This window comes from Temnothorax nylanderi, unplaced genomic scaffold, assembly GCF_030848795.1.
Source record: "Temnothorax nylanderi isolate EJ_2023f unplaced genomic scaffold, tnyl_v1.0 TNYL_tig0849_pilon, whole genome shotgun sequence".
Lineage (NCBI taxonomy): Eukaryota > Metazoa > Arthropoda > Insecta > Hymenoptera > Formicidae > Temnothorax > Temnothorax nylanderi.
In genome coordinates this window covers 29,307-44,681 of record NW_027249911.1, presented here as the reverse complement: position 1 = coordinate 44,681, position 15,375 = coordinate 29,307, and positions in this window count along the sequence as shown.

The window sequence follows — 15,375 nt, the reverse complement described above, 5'->3', positions numbered from 1 at the left end:
GACCGTGACATAAATAATACGTCGGAAATTTCCGCGAAAATCGCGTTCGCGGAAGGCGATATCATGCTTCTCGACAGCGCGTGTCCGCGCATCCGTGAAAAAAATAGCGAACGCTCCTCGTCTTTTCATCGCGATCCCCTCGCGGACGAGAATGGAAACATCGATTGCGAGAATATCGATTACGTCTATTCGTCGCCGATAAAGAAAGTGCGGGGTATTATGGGACATTCCAAGCCTTTTTTAAGGTAACTTGGAAACTATTAAAGACAACTGAACTCAGTTTTCACTGAGTTATAATGCCGAATGTTGGTTATAACGTGTTCCTAAATTTTGTTTATTTATAGTAAGTGTAATGTTAGATCAATTTTTTCGAAGATAGATTTTGGAAGGGTAATGTGGAATATATATGTCGGGTAATACGGAACACCTTATTAATCTTGCAAAAAGTAATTTTTCTCGTATTTTTTGATGCATATGAATAATCAAATAGTCTATAATAACTATTATACTATATATTTATTATATTCTAATTTACAGTTTTATTAATGTATTAACTCTGCACCTTGTACTACTCTGCTGCTTTGTACGTTAGATTAGGAGTCCAGCAGCTAGTAATTCCACTGCTTCCGATGTTTCATATTTTCCCACTACCTCACAATACCCGCACTTCCTCTAATGTGGCTCTTTCGATGATATGCTGAAATATCCGCGGTATTTTTTGAAGATTCGTCACACGGAAACTGCGAAAATTGGAAACCGGCGTTTAATTACGTGTAGTTCGCGAACATTATCCGGCTATCAGGAATAATCTTTGGCGCAATTACATTTCGCGGCACAGAAGCGCGAACGCGAGCTTGACGTTGACGTTAGAAATCCCGGGCGTAAGAAAAGTTTGCGGAGAATGGGTTTTACGCGGATGCGACAGCGGATTGCGAGCGCAAAACCTTGACGTTTCGCGCGTACACGATGTTGAAAAAAAAAAAAATCCAACAGGACCGGGGTGAAAGCGCGAAATATCGGAGACTAGAGTGCGGGATGAGTTGAGTCACCAATATAACGCGCTTCTGCGATGAAAAACTGTCGCGATATATATAACGTGCATCGATTTGCCTTTTTTTTTTTAATTTCTCATAACAATCGCGCTGTCCTACGGAAAGAGGTGTAGTGCAACATTCACCATCCGTGAAATTCAACCGTGGCTTGATTTACAAAAAAAATAAACAAACAGCGAAATACCGAGCGGAAACCGTGCGTTTACATTTCGCGTAGCTCTTTCTAATGCAACGTACCAGTGAACGTTTTGTCTATGAGAAATTACGCGAGAGAAAAATCCCTCTCGTTCTAGGATTAATCCTTAAAGAATAAATTAAAAATATACGTGATTTGAGCATTAACGTAGCTACTTAAAATAAACTGTAGGAAAATTAATTGCCGCTAATTGAAATGTATGCCTAACGAAGACCGGGAATGATTTGTTTTCATTGTCAGACCATACAACGGAATAAGTGCGGGTAAACACGCCGGGTGATTTCACCCGTATTTACCGAACCGTCATCATCGTTAAGCAATCATCATCGATTCGACACGAGGCACGCGCATAACTCGGCTCATCCCCGTCCGATATAACCGTCCGTGCATTAGCATCGGCGCGTCCCGGTGATTGTCAGTGAATAATTAATCGCGAGCAGGAACAAAGGCGCCACTCCAGATCTACACGCGGACGTGCGCCGACAAGCTGCAATATTTATAAAAGCACACATGCAGCGGAACACGATGTTTTCAGAATTATGTGTCCGCTGATGTATAATGTAACACAGCGATGCGACACGTAATGCGGCATACATATTCGCCGCCGACAGCACGCGACCCTAACGACTGTAATAAATAAGTAAGATAAATAAGTAATATAATAACGCCGTGTGCGTGTTTATGTTTAGGTATTTAATTTCCAAAATAAAAATTGCTGAAGGAAAAGTACCTAATTACAAGTTATTCTCGTTTATCTCTCACGGATATCAATAAATTCTAGCAAATTGCAGTAAAATAATTCAAAAGATAATAATGATGTATTCCGCAAGCTCAGAATAAAAATTAATAAAACACAAGGCATCTGAGAATACTCGTACTTTTCGCGAGTTGTTCGCGTTTGTTGGATAATAATTCAATGAATTGCGCCATCAGCATTGTGGCGCTCTAGGGTACCACATAACTGCATATCGTGGCACTAACAACAAAGTTCCCCTATGCAAGATATTACCTGGGACAAGTTGTAATATCCGTCACAATTAGAAACAGGGGAAACGTAAGGCGGAAAGCCGCATAATATATTGAGCCTAAAATAATTTACGTTACTCCCCACATGGATATGCTTTCACGGTAATAATTCTTTGTTAAATCTCACCGTGATATTGAAGAGCGTAGATTGACGTGCGAAAACCATAGTTTTTCATTAAGAGAGAGATATATATACAGTCGCCTCTGTCAGTCGCAACGATGTATATAACTCTAGAATGCAAAAGAAAAATAATAATGTCAAGGACACTGTTATATTAAAAAAAAAGACGAAAGATTACATGAAAGATTACGTTAAGTACTAGAAGAAATCGTTGAGAAATTCATGATCGTGGATTTAGATCGCGTCGATTAGCTCGGCCATTCCCGTACGCTTTTGCCATTCAAACGTCCCTCGGAGGAGCGGTCCGCATTGGTCCGCATTCAAATCGCGCTTCTCTTTTCTTGCGAGGCGCCGCGAATCGCATTAAGAACTCCCGGGGATGCACAAGGGACGCGTGTAAAACGCATCCACAACAGCTCGTTAATCTTTCCGCATCTTTCACGAGCTCCTCTTTCCAATGCAACGTCCTCGCTTTCTCTCTCTTTTTGCCGCCGCGCCGTCTTCCCTTTTTCTCACGCGAGCAAAGTGGCAAAAAAAGAGAAGAGAGAGAGAGAGAGCCCTTTCAGAGTGCAAAGGTCGCATGCGCGATTCCCCCGATGCCAAAGGAATATACACCCCGAGCACTTTGCGCGCCGTCAAGACGTTTAACGTACCTACTCGTAGGATCTCTCTTATGCAGCTTTTATCCTGAAAAAGCGCCGCGAGGGAGAACAAAATCAAAAAATGCGAGAACGAGATTATAAGCTACGTTCCCAGCATTTCTGAAATATCCGAAGTACTATAAAAAGTGAATCTTAACACGAGTTAATCTGTCCGAACATAAGTGGTTCTGTTTTTCTTCTTTGTACAGCTTTTAAAGCTAAACATGCAATCGATAATATTTGTTAATATTACGGTTACAATGTAAATTAAAAAATATTACAATTTTAAACTGTATTGTGAAGAGATCAGAGTCAATCGTAAAACGAGACTTGAATCAAGAAATTATATCAATCACGATATTCACGATAATACAATAAAGAAATCTATATATACAAAAATTGTAATGTAATTTCGATAAGTTTTTACACTGAGCAGTTAGGTTTTGTGGAAATTATTAATCGATTCATCCCCTTAATTTTCTCTTTTCGCAAATATTGATCCAAGTATGCTTTCAAGACTTCTCTCCGCCCGGTTGAATAATTCCATCTACCACTGCGTAATGAATCATCAGTTTTTGACCTTTTTTACAGCGAGAAAGTTCAGAATTCTTGGATGTTCCCTAAGAGGATAATTCGGAGCAAGTTGTACGAAATATTTAACGGCAGTATAAATAAATAACGAAAATTGCGGTAGTTCAGACACTAACTGAGAGGATAACATTAATTAGAGAGGAGGGGAAGGAGGGCAATACCGGATACAGTATTTTTGTAAAAATTCTTAAAAAGGCGCATCGTACAATGGTACTGTTGAAAATTATCATTATGAGTGATCTAATTTTTTTACATAATATTAAAATCATGCTTCATGTTTAAGCGTTCTATTAATAACATGGGATTGCGCCGCAAGTTTCACAATTTGCGCGAATATATTATCCGAATATTTAGTTACATTACATGCATTTGTATGTGCATACATTTCGAGCCCAAAGAGCTCGAGGATTAATAGATGAAATAATTATTCATACATATTAGCGATACAGTCTGTCCATAAACGTGTGATTGAATAGATCTTTCTTATTACCGTTTATTGTTCTTTTTCTCTCGCGGCTCGATACAAAAAAAAACCCCAGCCGTTTGACATTTTAATAAGAACGACCCGTTGGTTCGTAATCTCTGCGTGTTCACCAATCGGGAACAAATTGCGCGTCGTCTGCGATGTCGAAAAGGCCGTCTCTTTATTCGCCGTACGGTCGTACGAGAACCCCGGTTGTAATTGCTTTGTAATCCGTGAGCACACAATCGAAACCGAATCGAGTCGAGGGCTGTTTGGCGTGAAATTGCTCGTATTGGCGGCATTAGGTGGACCACTCGTGGCCGGGCGTCGCTATTTCTACGGTTGATCGTTATGCGAGCGCAAAGGCGAGATAGAAACCGATGCGGCGCTGCTGGGCGTTTATATGTTGCGGACAGAAATTAACAAGATTAAACGGCTCTTCCTTAATATCGTTCCATAGATCCTCCTCACAATCGAAACGCATAATAATTGTTGCCGGATTTCGGCCAATACTCGAGCCATGACCGTGAAACGTGCATTTTTATTTCAAGAATTTACATTATTTCATGAATAAATTCGGATTTCACGTGTTCGACGAATCTTCCTATTTTCCATGATTGATTACTTCAGTATATTATTTATTGGTACTTAATTTGCAGAATTAGCTTATTGTCTAGTAAGATACAATTTTGTCTCGCCTTAGACTTATGTTCACATACTGGCCTGTATTTTTAAGTTTAACCGGTTTACGTGAGAATTAATTCTGCAACAACATTAGTGAACGAAACGTTTGTAATAACAGACCCCGTCAGTGTCCGGTTCGCGAGCTTTAATAATATCCTGTATCATACGAAATTTAACACAAACTATATAGTTTCACTCATGATACGGTACATTGATTATCCGTTCATCGACGCAATTAATATTTGTTCATGAGAACAGCTTCGCCGTTTTTACGCGCATTTTTCCGGTTCTATCAACGTTTATCACATTTATATCTGTAAAGAGGACATTAAAGTCTTCTGTTCTTGAACTTCTTTTCACGAGGTGAAAAGAAGTTCAAGCATTATTACGCTGGAAGTAGCGCAAAGATATTATTAATGCATTTTCTAACGTGTCTTTGCGTTGTGGCTGGCATAGACAATGTTTGTATTGTGGAAAGAAATGTTTTATTCCGTGAAAAAAATACGTCTTTTCGTCGTTAACGTCCAACTCGCGAATTACGATTTACTGCAGTATTCATTCAAAACACGATTTTATGAAGGCAGAACGTTACACGACATTTTGCAAATATTTCTTCTTATAGGAGAAACGGCGAGAGAAAAAAACATGCATTTACCTGCTCATATTTAATCAAACTGCATTTTCATGTTTTCCGCTCCACGGGCGTTAAGTGCGAGGAATTTACTTGTTTGGGACAAGAATTTACGTCGCGGTTCCGTTGGCACGAGTAAACGCCGCGAATTTGAATGACAATAATAAATCTGTCAGGGAAAAGCATTTTCCCATTCGAGCAGTAATCAATGGAAGAGAAAAACAATCGCGCGAAGTAAATGTGCGGGAGTGGAAGGCAACGCTTATTTGAATTTCAGCGAAAAAACAGAGGAAACATTCGGATGTTGCTGTTAATTGCTGTGGATTGAATGCTTAATATTACGCAAAAATAATCGAACAAATCGCGAAGCAAACATTCGATTTCGACTGACAATGAGAAGATGATTTTTTTTTTTTCGAGAGAGAGAGAAACTAAATAATGAAAACGGATCGTCCTGAGAGGAAAAGAACCCACGAAAAAACAACTTATTTCGATTGGCGATATATGTATAAATGATTAAACTCTAAGATGGCCAACTCATGTTCATTCGATACTAGATGATGAGTTAGATTGATAGAACATGGGTTGGCCATCTTTTCTCTATGGCCATCTTACCCGAGTTTATCCTAAAGTTAGCAATCTATCAATATTTGTCATAATTATCGCAGAAATATTCCTCGCCGTAGTTGTCACTTCGCACGATCGTGGACCGCGAAGAAGAAGCTTTCAAACGAAATTAATTAATCGGGAGAACGGTATGCTCCAGAGATTTGATCATGAATATCGGATGAGAGTGCATCCTCCTCGATCTCCCGCGGGCTATTTCGATATTTTCAGGATTGCACGTGCGCGTCTCCGCGCACCGATCTCTGTTCCGCGCGCGTTTGCGGGCGCTGTAGAATGGGAGAAGGCTCGAACGAACGGCGCGGCGCGACGAAACTGCAGCGTCATTCTTTCCCGCGGCTCTCCCGAGAAATTCCATTTTAATACAGCCCGAATTCTGTGCACCGGCGCGGCGCGGCGTGTAGCCGAGCACGCGTCATTTAATTTCACGAATACACCGGGCTGCGCGCTCTCGCTGCAGGAAAAGCCAGCCGCCCCGACCGCACGATTTCCGCGGGATTTAATAACACGGCTTGTGAGAGATTTCGAGTAATTAAGTAACGAGTGATTTTAAGTAATTACCGCGCGATGCGCGATGCGCGGTGCCGACTGCCGACCCGACCAATCGATCGCTTCATAATCGTGCAATGCCGGTCGATCGAAACAGCTTTTAGCTGATTGCTAACGTCGACGATCCGCGTCCGCGACTTTCGCGAACAAGGATTTTTGAGAGTTCGATTCTTAAGTGCGCGTTCGATGACGATACACCGGTCGCGTTCCCTTCGCAGATTTACATTTAAACATATCTCGAAGTTATTTAATCCCCCGAAGTCTCTCTTCTCGATACAAAATGTATACAGCTACGGCGCGGCGCTTCTCTTCCTTATACATTCCTATACGTTAGAAAAATGTCTCGTCTCGGAAAAATATTCTGCGGAGATTCCCCGGGATTTGTGAAAACTTTCAAACAAGATATCAGTAACTCCGATCTTTCTGCAAACCGAGTGGAGAGAAACTGTACAAAACTGATTTAAGTTACTGTACATGATGCATAAGTATCCTTTCGTCGGAAACCCTGAAATCCTTATTCATCTATTAATTTTTGGCGATCCTCGCTTCAAGAGAATTTTAATTTCCTGACTCTTTCATAAAATATATTAAAACGTTAAAAGTTAAAAAATGTTAAAATATATTAGCTCTTTAAATCTCATAGAGTGATTTCGATACTCTGATTCTTTTCTAATTTACACATCGCGATTGTGCGCCTTTGAAAGAAAGGTGCGGAGAGACTCGGTCTGTAGTGCAAATATACCTACAACGAGGGTCACCCTGGGCGGCGGGAGTGCGACGGCGTAGCGCGCGATAATTCACTCTCGGTCGTGCGGCAGCCTCTGGAAATGGAGTCACCGTCCCGACACAGAGTAAGGTAGGGGCCGCACGGCTTAAACGGGTTTGTATCCTCGATGAGGGGCAAATTAAGTTAGCGCGAAAACAACCTATACACCTCTCGAACCAGGCTCTCTCGGCGCGGCGCGACGCGCCGCCTGTCCGACCTGCATAAATATGTATACGTGTTTTACGGCGACCTCCTACATCGCCGTGAGGACGGCAAAATGTCTGCAGGAGAGCGGCAGGATCGAGCGACGCACGCCGCAGTTGACCGGCAGAATATTCCAGTGCGTTTCTGTTATTTTGATAGACGACTTCTAGAGAAGTAAATTTTTCCACCTCGCGCTCCACCTCACTGTCGGCGCTTTTTTTTCACGCGCGTCCATCATCACGGTTTTCTCTTTTTATACCCTCGGTCTCGCCCTCTCGTTCAACCCTTTCGCCGCCATCATCCGCCTCTAGCTCGGATGCGCAGAGCGCGTCCAGGATTTAACGCAGATTAATCTGTTTGTTGATCCGGACCACCCCGGCTCCTCTCTCTCTCTCTCTCTCTCTCTCTCTCTCTCTCTCTCTCTCTCTCTCTCTCTCTCTCTCTCTCTCTCTCTCTCTCTCTCTCTCTCTCTCTCTCTCTCTCTCTCTTTCGCGTGCGTCCTCGTTTCCACTGATTTACCCGGTTCCGCGAGTGACGGCTGGCGTTTCATAATACCCCCGCTTGGTAGACGAGGTGCATCGCGCCCCTTCGTCTATTTTCTCGTCATTTTCCCGGTTTTTTTCTCTTCGGCAATAATGGAGAATGACAGGTACAAGCAGAATAAACAAAATTTCGCCTTATATCGGGGTTTTAACAGAGGCTTGTAACGAAATGCGAAAAGTGGGGGTAGGACGTCGACTAGTGCCGGATACATTTCTTTTTTTATTTTGCATCGTACGGCGATGATTCAACACGAGAAACGAGAGAGTTGAAGGATGCATTTAAAGGGATATAAACCAGCAGGATTGATCACCACGTGGGTGACGACACGACGAGGGCGGGTCACGCAATTAACATCAAAAGTTCGTCTATCGCCACTTAAATGGCCAGCCAACGGAACAATCTGCCGGATTTGTCAGAATTTCTGAAAGGTCGATGGATCGACCTTCCACAAACGTGATGGTTTTCAGTCATTTATATAGGGCGAAAATAATTTATGATTAAGTACTTTGTCATATCGCATTATTTGAACAAGTTGACAAGCTGAAAAATATATAGGAGTGATTAATAAAGTTCATCGAATGATTCCGACTAGATATTATTATAGTTAATAAATGAGAATTTGTGAAAACTCTGTTTATTTCATACTATGATGTGGAGATGTGCGAATCAAGGACTTTTGATGTCGAATCGAATCGAATATCTCGAATCAAATCGTTGTAATATAATTTTTAATTAACAATATAATTATTATTAGATTGAATTTTAACACATAGATTTTTTTTAACTCCACATTCATATTACGATCTGTCTTACGGACATTCAGTAACAAGTTGTGTATAATTAATTAATTATTGGTTTGCTCGGTGTATGTCCACTGACAACCCAGAAATAGTTACATCAATATAGTATTGCTTTTGTTGCTGTATGTTACTGGATCATATCCCTTTGCGTTTTAACCTACGATTTTTTTTGTTGGTAGTCATAAAGTCAGTAACTAGAATATTAGGGTGACATTCCAACCTGTCCCTATGCGTCAGAGCTATCTTTCTGATTTCGTCTTTGACCCAAGGTATTCCCAGATCGTGGTGTAACGTCTCATTTGAGACGAACCAAGGTGCATAACCAGGATTCGTAGTATCTTGGACTGAAATCGCTGTACAATTTCAACATAAGAATTAGCCGCAGTGCTCCACAAATGTAATCCATAGGTCCATATCGGCTTTATGATGCATTTGTATAGTAGAAGTTTACTCTCAATTGTTAGTTGTGATTTTTTACCTAGTAGCCAGTATATTTTCCTTAGCTGTTGCTTACGCTTAGACTCTAGACTGTCTTGGAGCATTTTTGAGGCAGTTGATGGATCCTTATGCGCTGCAATAATTGCAGTATCATCGGCAAAGGTGCCGATTGTTGTTTTCTTATTGGTTGGCAAATCGGCTGTACAGCAGATACAATGTGTGGCTCTAGCACACAACCCTGTGGCACTCCAGCTTTGATTGGTTTTAAGTTTGTCAGTGCATTACCATATTTTACTAGAAAATGTCTGTCTCTTAGGTACAATTCCAAGAATGCGCAATATTCAGGATCAAGGCTCCTCAACTTGGATAGCAGACCCTCGTGCCAGACCTTATCAAAAGCCTGGGAAACATCTAGAAATACTGCGGTGCAGTATTCCCCAGCTTCGTAGGAGCTATGTATTTTCTCTACTATTCTATGTACTTGATCTATTGTACTATGTTCCTTTCTGAAACCAAACTGATGATCTGGGATCAGCTGCTTCTCCATAATAATTGGCATGAGCCTTTCGAGGAATAGTCTTTCCCAGTACTTTCGATGGGATCGGTAGTAGGCTGATTAATCTATAAGATGATACATTCTCTGGGTCTTTGCCAGGTTTCTGTATCATTATATCTTGTGCAACCTTCCACTGCAGTAGCACATAACCAATTCTCAAAATACTATTGAGGGTAAGATAAGTAATTCCTATATCCGGTAGTTCTCTGAGGATACGAGCTGTTATTAGATCATACCCAGGTGCTTTATTTATGCTAATTTTTCGGATAGTCTTTAGGACCTCATGTTCAGTTATCCTTTCAATATGATCAGACTGGCTAGTTGCGGCATCTCCACTAATTGTCCAGTTGCTTATATTGTCATCAGATGGATTTATGCTAGGATTAGGCTTGAAAACATCTGCAAGATACTCAGCGAAGGCCTCTGCTTTTTCGGAATCCCTCACCCTAAGGGGCGGATACCTGGTTTTTTGCAATTGCTTATATACTCCGCAGCCCTTATAATTTGCCGGAGGATTACCGTCGCATAGTACACACTTTACCTCATTAGATCTAGTTTTTCTTGGGCAATTTATTGTCAAATGCTCTTCTGCATTTAACACCTCTTAGTATGCGATGGCAAAATTTTTTGGTGTGCCCATATATCTTTGGCATCTTCCGCATTGCGGAATTTCTCTCTTAGGGCGAGGGGGTTCAAAGCTTACTCGACAGTGTAGTAAGGTCTTGATGTTGTAGATGTCCTTATTATTAGCTTCCGCTTTTAATTTAACAATAAACATGGGCAAAGGTCTCTTAGTTGTTCTTTGCTTAATATTCCAAATATTGACCACTGTATGACCCAATTCTTCAATTGCTGTTTTTATGTCATCACTTCTAGTTGTGGGATGCATATTCTTTAGAAACACTCTAAAGCTTCTATCTTGTTTTGGCTTATACGTGTGAAATTCTGTATTGCTTCCTCATAGAGAAAGCTTTGTTTTCGTAAAAAAAATTATTTTTTAGTTGCCGCTGCCAATGTGTTCAGAATGTTCTGAAGGTAGGTTTTCATGGGCAGTGAAATGCAGCAGCAGCGAGCAGCAGTTTAGTAATTTCATAGAAATGTTTGGCTCACTTCCGGCGCAAATTTTTGCTACTCATGAAATTGGTCCTATACAGCCAATACTTAAGCCCGAATTTCGAGCAGCAAAAATTTGCGCCAGAAGTGAACTAAACATTTCTAGGAAATTACTAAACTGCTGCTCACTGCTGCTGCATTTCACTGCCCATGAAAACCTACCTTAAAACGTCGAAAAATTGCAATTTTAAAAAATGTCCGTATGTGTGTGCCAAATTGGGTCTAATCAACCAAATTTTAAAGAATTATATATGAAATAAGGGTAGAAAAGACTGAAAAATATAATAGAATTAGAAAAAAATTGCCAATATAATAAAAAAAGTGTACATTTGAAACTTGCACATTTTGCTTCCTATGTACGGATTCCTCGAAATTTCAAACGGTTATAGCTCAAGAACTAATCGACCAAATCTTAAAGAATTATATATGAAATAGGGGTAAAAAAGACCTAAAAATATAATAAAACTAGAGAAATTGCGCTAAATCAATTTTTTAAATATATTTAAGTATGCAAATTATTTATATCCTTTACACAACGCATGCGCATAAATTCTGTACGTACTTTTCGGGTCCATGTTTTCGTAGGAATTGGTACTTGACAATCTAGTATATATAATTTAATATGGACTCACACAGAAATGTACGCTCACCAACCGCATGTCCCAACATTTTTTCTCTTTCACTTTTATTTTATACGGAAAAAAATCAAACGTGCTTCGTTGATAAACAGGGAGTAATAAATCAATAAAAATTAGTTTTTCTAATTACTGTTTCAGTCAGTTCGGGTCAAATTTCCAGTAATTTCTTTATTCTTCTTAACATTTAAGGGTAAGTGTAGCAAATGTAAAAAATCTATTAAAATTTTACAATTTTTTAATTTTCTCTTTAGTGCTCACATTGTGGTAGAAGAACACAGAGCACAACACGTGCTCGCGATACTTCAGATTTATAAAAAACATTCTCCATAAAAAAAGTTAAAAAAATACTTTTTCTTTAAAATATTTAATTATTTATACATATGTTGTCAAAATATAATTTTTCTTTTAAAAAGAAGAACACGATCCGAAGCACATGCTTGCGACGTTTCATATTTACAAAGCAATATTTCTCTATTTTGAAAGATATAATAACATACATAAATGTAATAAAAAACAGATTCTACTTATTTATATTATTTGATAATAATATGTATAATATAATATGTTGTTAAAATATAATTTTTATTTGCAAAAACGAGCACACTATTATACCTAACCTCAATTTCATTTTCCACATGACGAGTTGACGAGCAGTCAAGGGATATGCTTAGATCACGTGGTACACTCACAGAAGTCACAGACAGTGCGCATGTGTATACAGGGTGTTGAATTTATTATGTCCAGGCTGATATCTCGGAAACTATCAAAGTTAGACGAAAAATCAAAAAAGGTCCTTCAACGGGATTACATTGGTCGCAGGGGGAAGTGATCCGCGCAGTTCCTTGGGCCTAACGTACCTACGGCATCCCGAGTTCAACACACCGCGGACATAAACACACACTTACGCGCATACACATACACACTTCCAGGCTTGTAATTTCCACTCAGACTTCGCTACGCAAACAGTGATTCAGACTTAGTAAAACAAACAGCGATCAAATCTGGTCGTATTGTCCGCTGAAAAGCGGCAGGAGCCAATTTAATATAAGAAGAAGAAGAAGAACGGGATTACATTGAGATGATTTTCAGCATGATAGAATCGTGTCCTTCTGGATTCGTGTCCTACTGGATTTCGAAGGGTAAAGGGAAAGGGCAAATTTTTTTAAATGAAAACCCTCTAAAAATGACACAAATTGACACAATAGGGTTCGAAAAGACAAATTCAACGACCTATATTTTTATATGCTTATCGTGAAAATTACCACCGCAGTGAATTTTTGATGATCGATACCCTTCATCACAGGTTAATCTAAAAAATTCACTGCGGTCCTAATTTTTACGATAAGCATATAGAAATACAGGTCGTTGGATTCGTCTTTTTGAATCCTATCAATTAGTGTTATTTTTGTACGGGGTTCTATTTAAAAAATTTGACACCCCCAATGTCCCTCGAAATCCAGTACGGAAGGGTACGATTCTATCATGCTGAAAATCATCTCAAAGTAATCCCATTAAAAGACGTTTTTTGATTCTTCGTTTTTCGATTCTAACTTTGATAGTTTCCGAAATATCAGCGTGGACGGATTAAATCAAACAACCTGTATAAGAGATATTTTAAGAGGCCAGTTTATGTTTATATTCCATACACCAGCACACACAATTTATTCTATATACATTCAAATAAAAAATATTTGTAAATAACATGTAATATAATCTCTTTTTATTTTTTTTTCGATGATTTTTGTTCCTTTTGTTCCTTTTTGAAAACTATAGGTAACAAAAAATTGTCACTCTACTTGCATACAAGAAGTTCGACGATTATTATCGGACACACTGTATATACCTATATCACAAGAAATAAAAAAGTGTTATAAAGAATATAAAAAAACCAAAATTAAAACATATACAATAATTATTTATAAACAATTTAGTCTATAATAAATAATGCAATATATAGTGACAAAATATTTGAGTTTGACTGACATATTTTAAACTTTATTTATGTAAATAACATTCCAAAATAGAAGTACAATTAGTTAATAGGAAAGTTAAAATAATAATTATAATAAAAGTAGTGTTTTTAAAAATAGATATCTTATACATTATTCTCTGTAGAACAAGATGTGTTATGTTAACTCAAATATTTTTTTTACAAATGCTGCGTTCTAATATTCACTGCGAGTATTAAAAATCTATAGTTTACGTCACGTATGCAGGCAGACGAAAATGTCAGTACTAGCAACGTGAATGGAAGTAAAATAAACTTAGATTATATAATCTTTATGTGCTATGATTATAAATATGTGATATTATAATACATTTCTTCTTCTTTTAGAGAGAAAGTATGACATCCCATTATCAACCCTTTTATTGTGAGAGTTGTAATCGATATCCCTATATCGGCAAAGTATCGGTAGGAGAAGAGGATAGTGTTGACTTCATCTATCAATTTGTGAAGAAAAAATTTGTTCCTAACAATAAGAACCACTACAATGTTATTTCATACTGCATATTTCATACTGCCCCTGACATAATTGGACCACCCAAATCTCTAAACTGTGGAGGACTATTTCAAGTACCTTTCAGGACCTCTGGATTAGGATCGTTGGTATGTGTATATTTCCTGGTATCATCTGTTATATATTGTCCTATACAGAATAATCGCAATCTAATTTACGCTACAAGAATTTGTAGTATTTGACACTTTTTGACTTGTCAATTCAGATAAATGATAATGATGTCGATATTTCAACATCTCCATGGCAATACAAAGAACATATCCAATGGCCTGGTTCTGTAGATACTATTGATCTGCTGATGCTAAAAAATAATTATATTGGTATGTAATAGTATTTAAATTGATAAATAAGATATCGCGGTTAAATAAGTTGGGTTGAGAAAAGAGTATAATTATATTTTCTCTATTTTGAAGATATCGAGTTTCATGAAGCTGTATATCCAATCAGAGTCTCTTTATACGAAATATATAATCCCGGAAACGTAATTCAAATTTCGGCTCAAGATTCTAATAAACAGTGTTAACAGTGGTTTCAGTTGTGGAATGGATCGTCTCAGATTGTGTCCCCAACAACAAGATTATTTTCCCCACCCTTATCGCATTCATGTAACTTTAAAACTAAAATGCTTAGATTAGTATTTGAGAACAGCTCACCTAAATCTTACACAAGGCTAAATGCTGTGATGCTTATCGGTACATCAGATTTGATCCTTTCTAAAAATCCTAACGAGAGTTTAACTAATCTGTTTAAAAAAATTAACTGCATGTACTCTTCATACCGTGAGAATGATAATTTAACAGCAGATTTGAAAAGTGCACACTTGGATATAATTCATCTGCAAGCAAATTTTCCTGAATCTTGCGTTATTTGTAAAAGGTATTATTATCGTCGACATTAGGTGAATTCAAATTCTTTTATTTTGTTAATAATAAAAATAAATTTGGGCCGACGTTATTTGCAGCAGTGTAAGGACTTCTCGAGACGTAATCCCTGGTCATGTGCAACCTCTTGGACAGATATACTGGCGTTGTCTTTTATCAAAAAATCATACGAATAACGCACAGAATATGAAACTCTCTTCGGGTGAATCCAAAGAGCTATCACGTTGTAGTTTATCTGGGTTTTCTGTAAAGTATCTTAAGAAGCTTATTTCTTATAATAATATTTATTGTAATGTCATCTAATTTATTAAGGGAGGTTTCTATCTTGTTGGGTAAAAA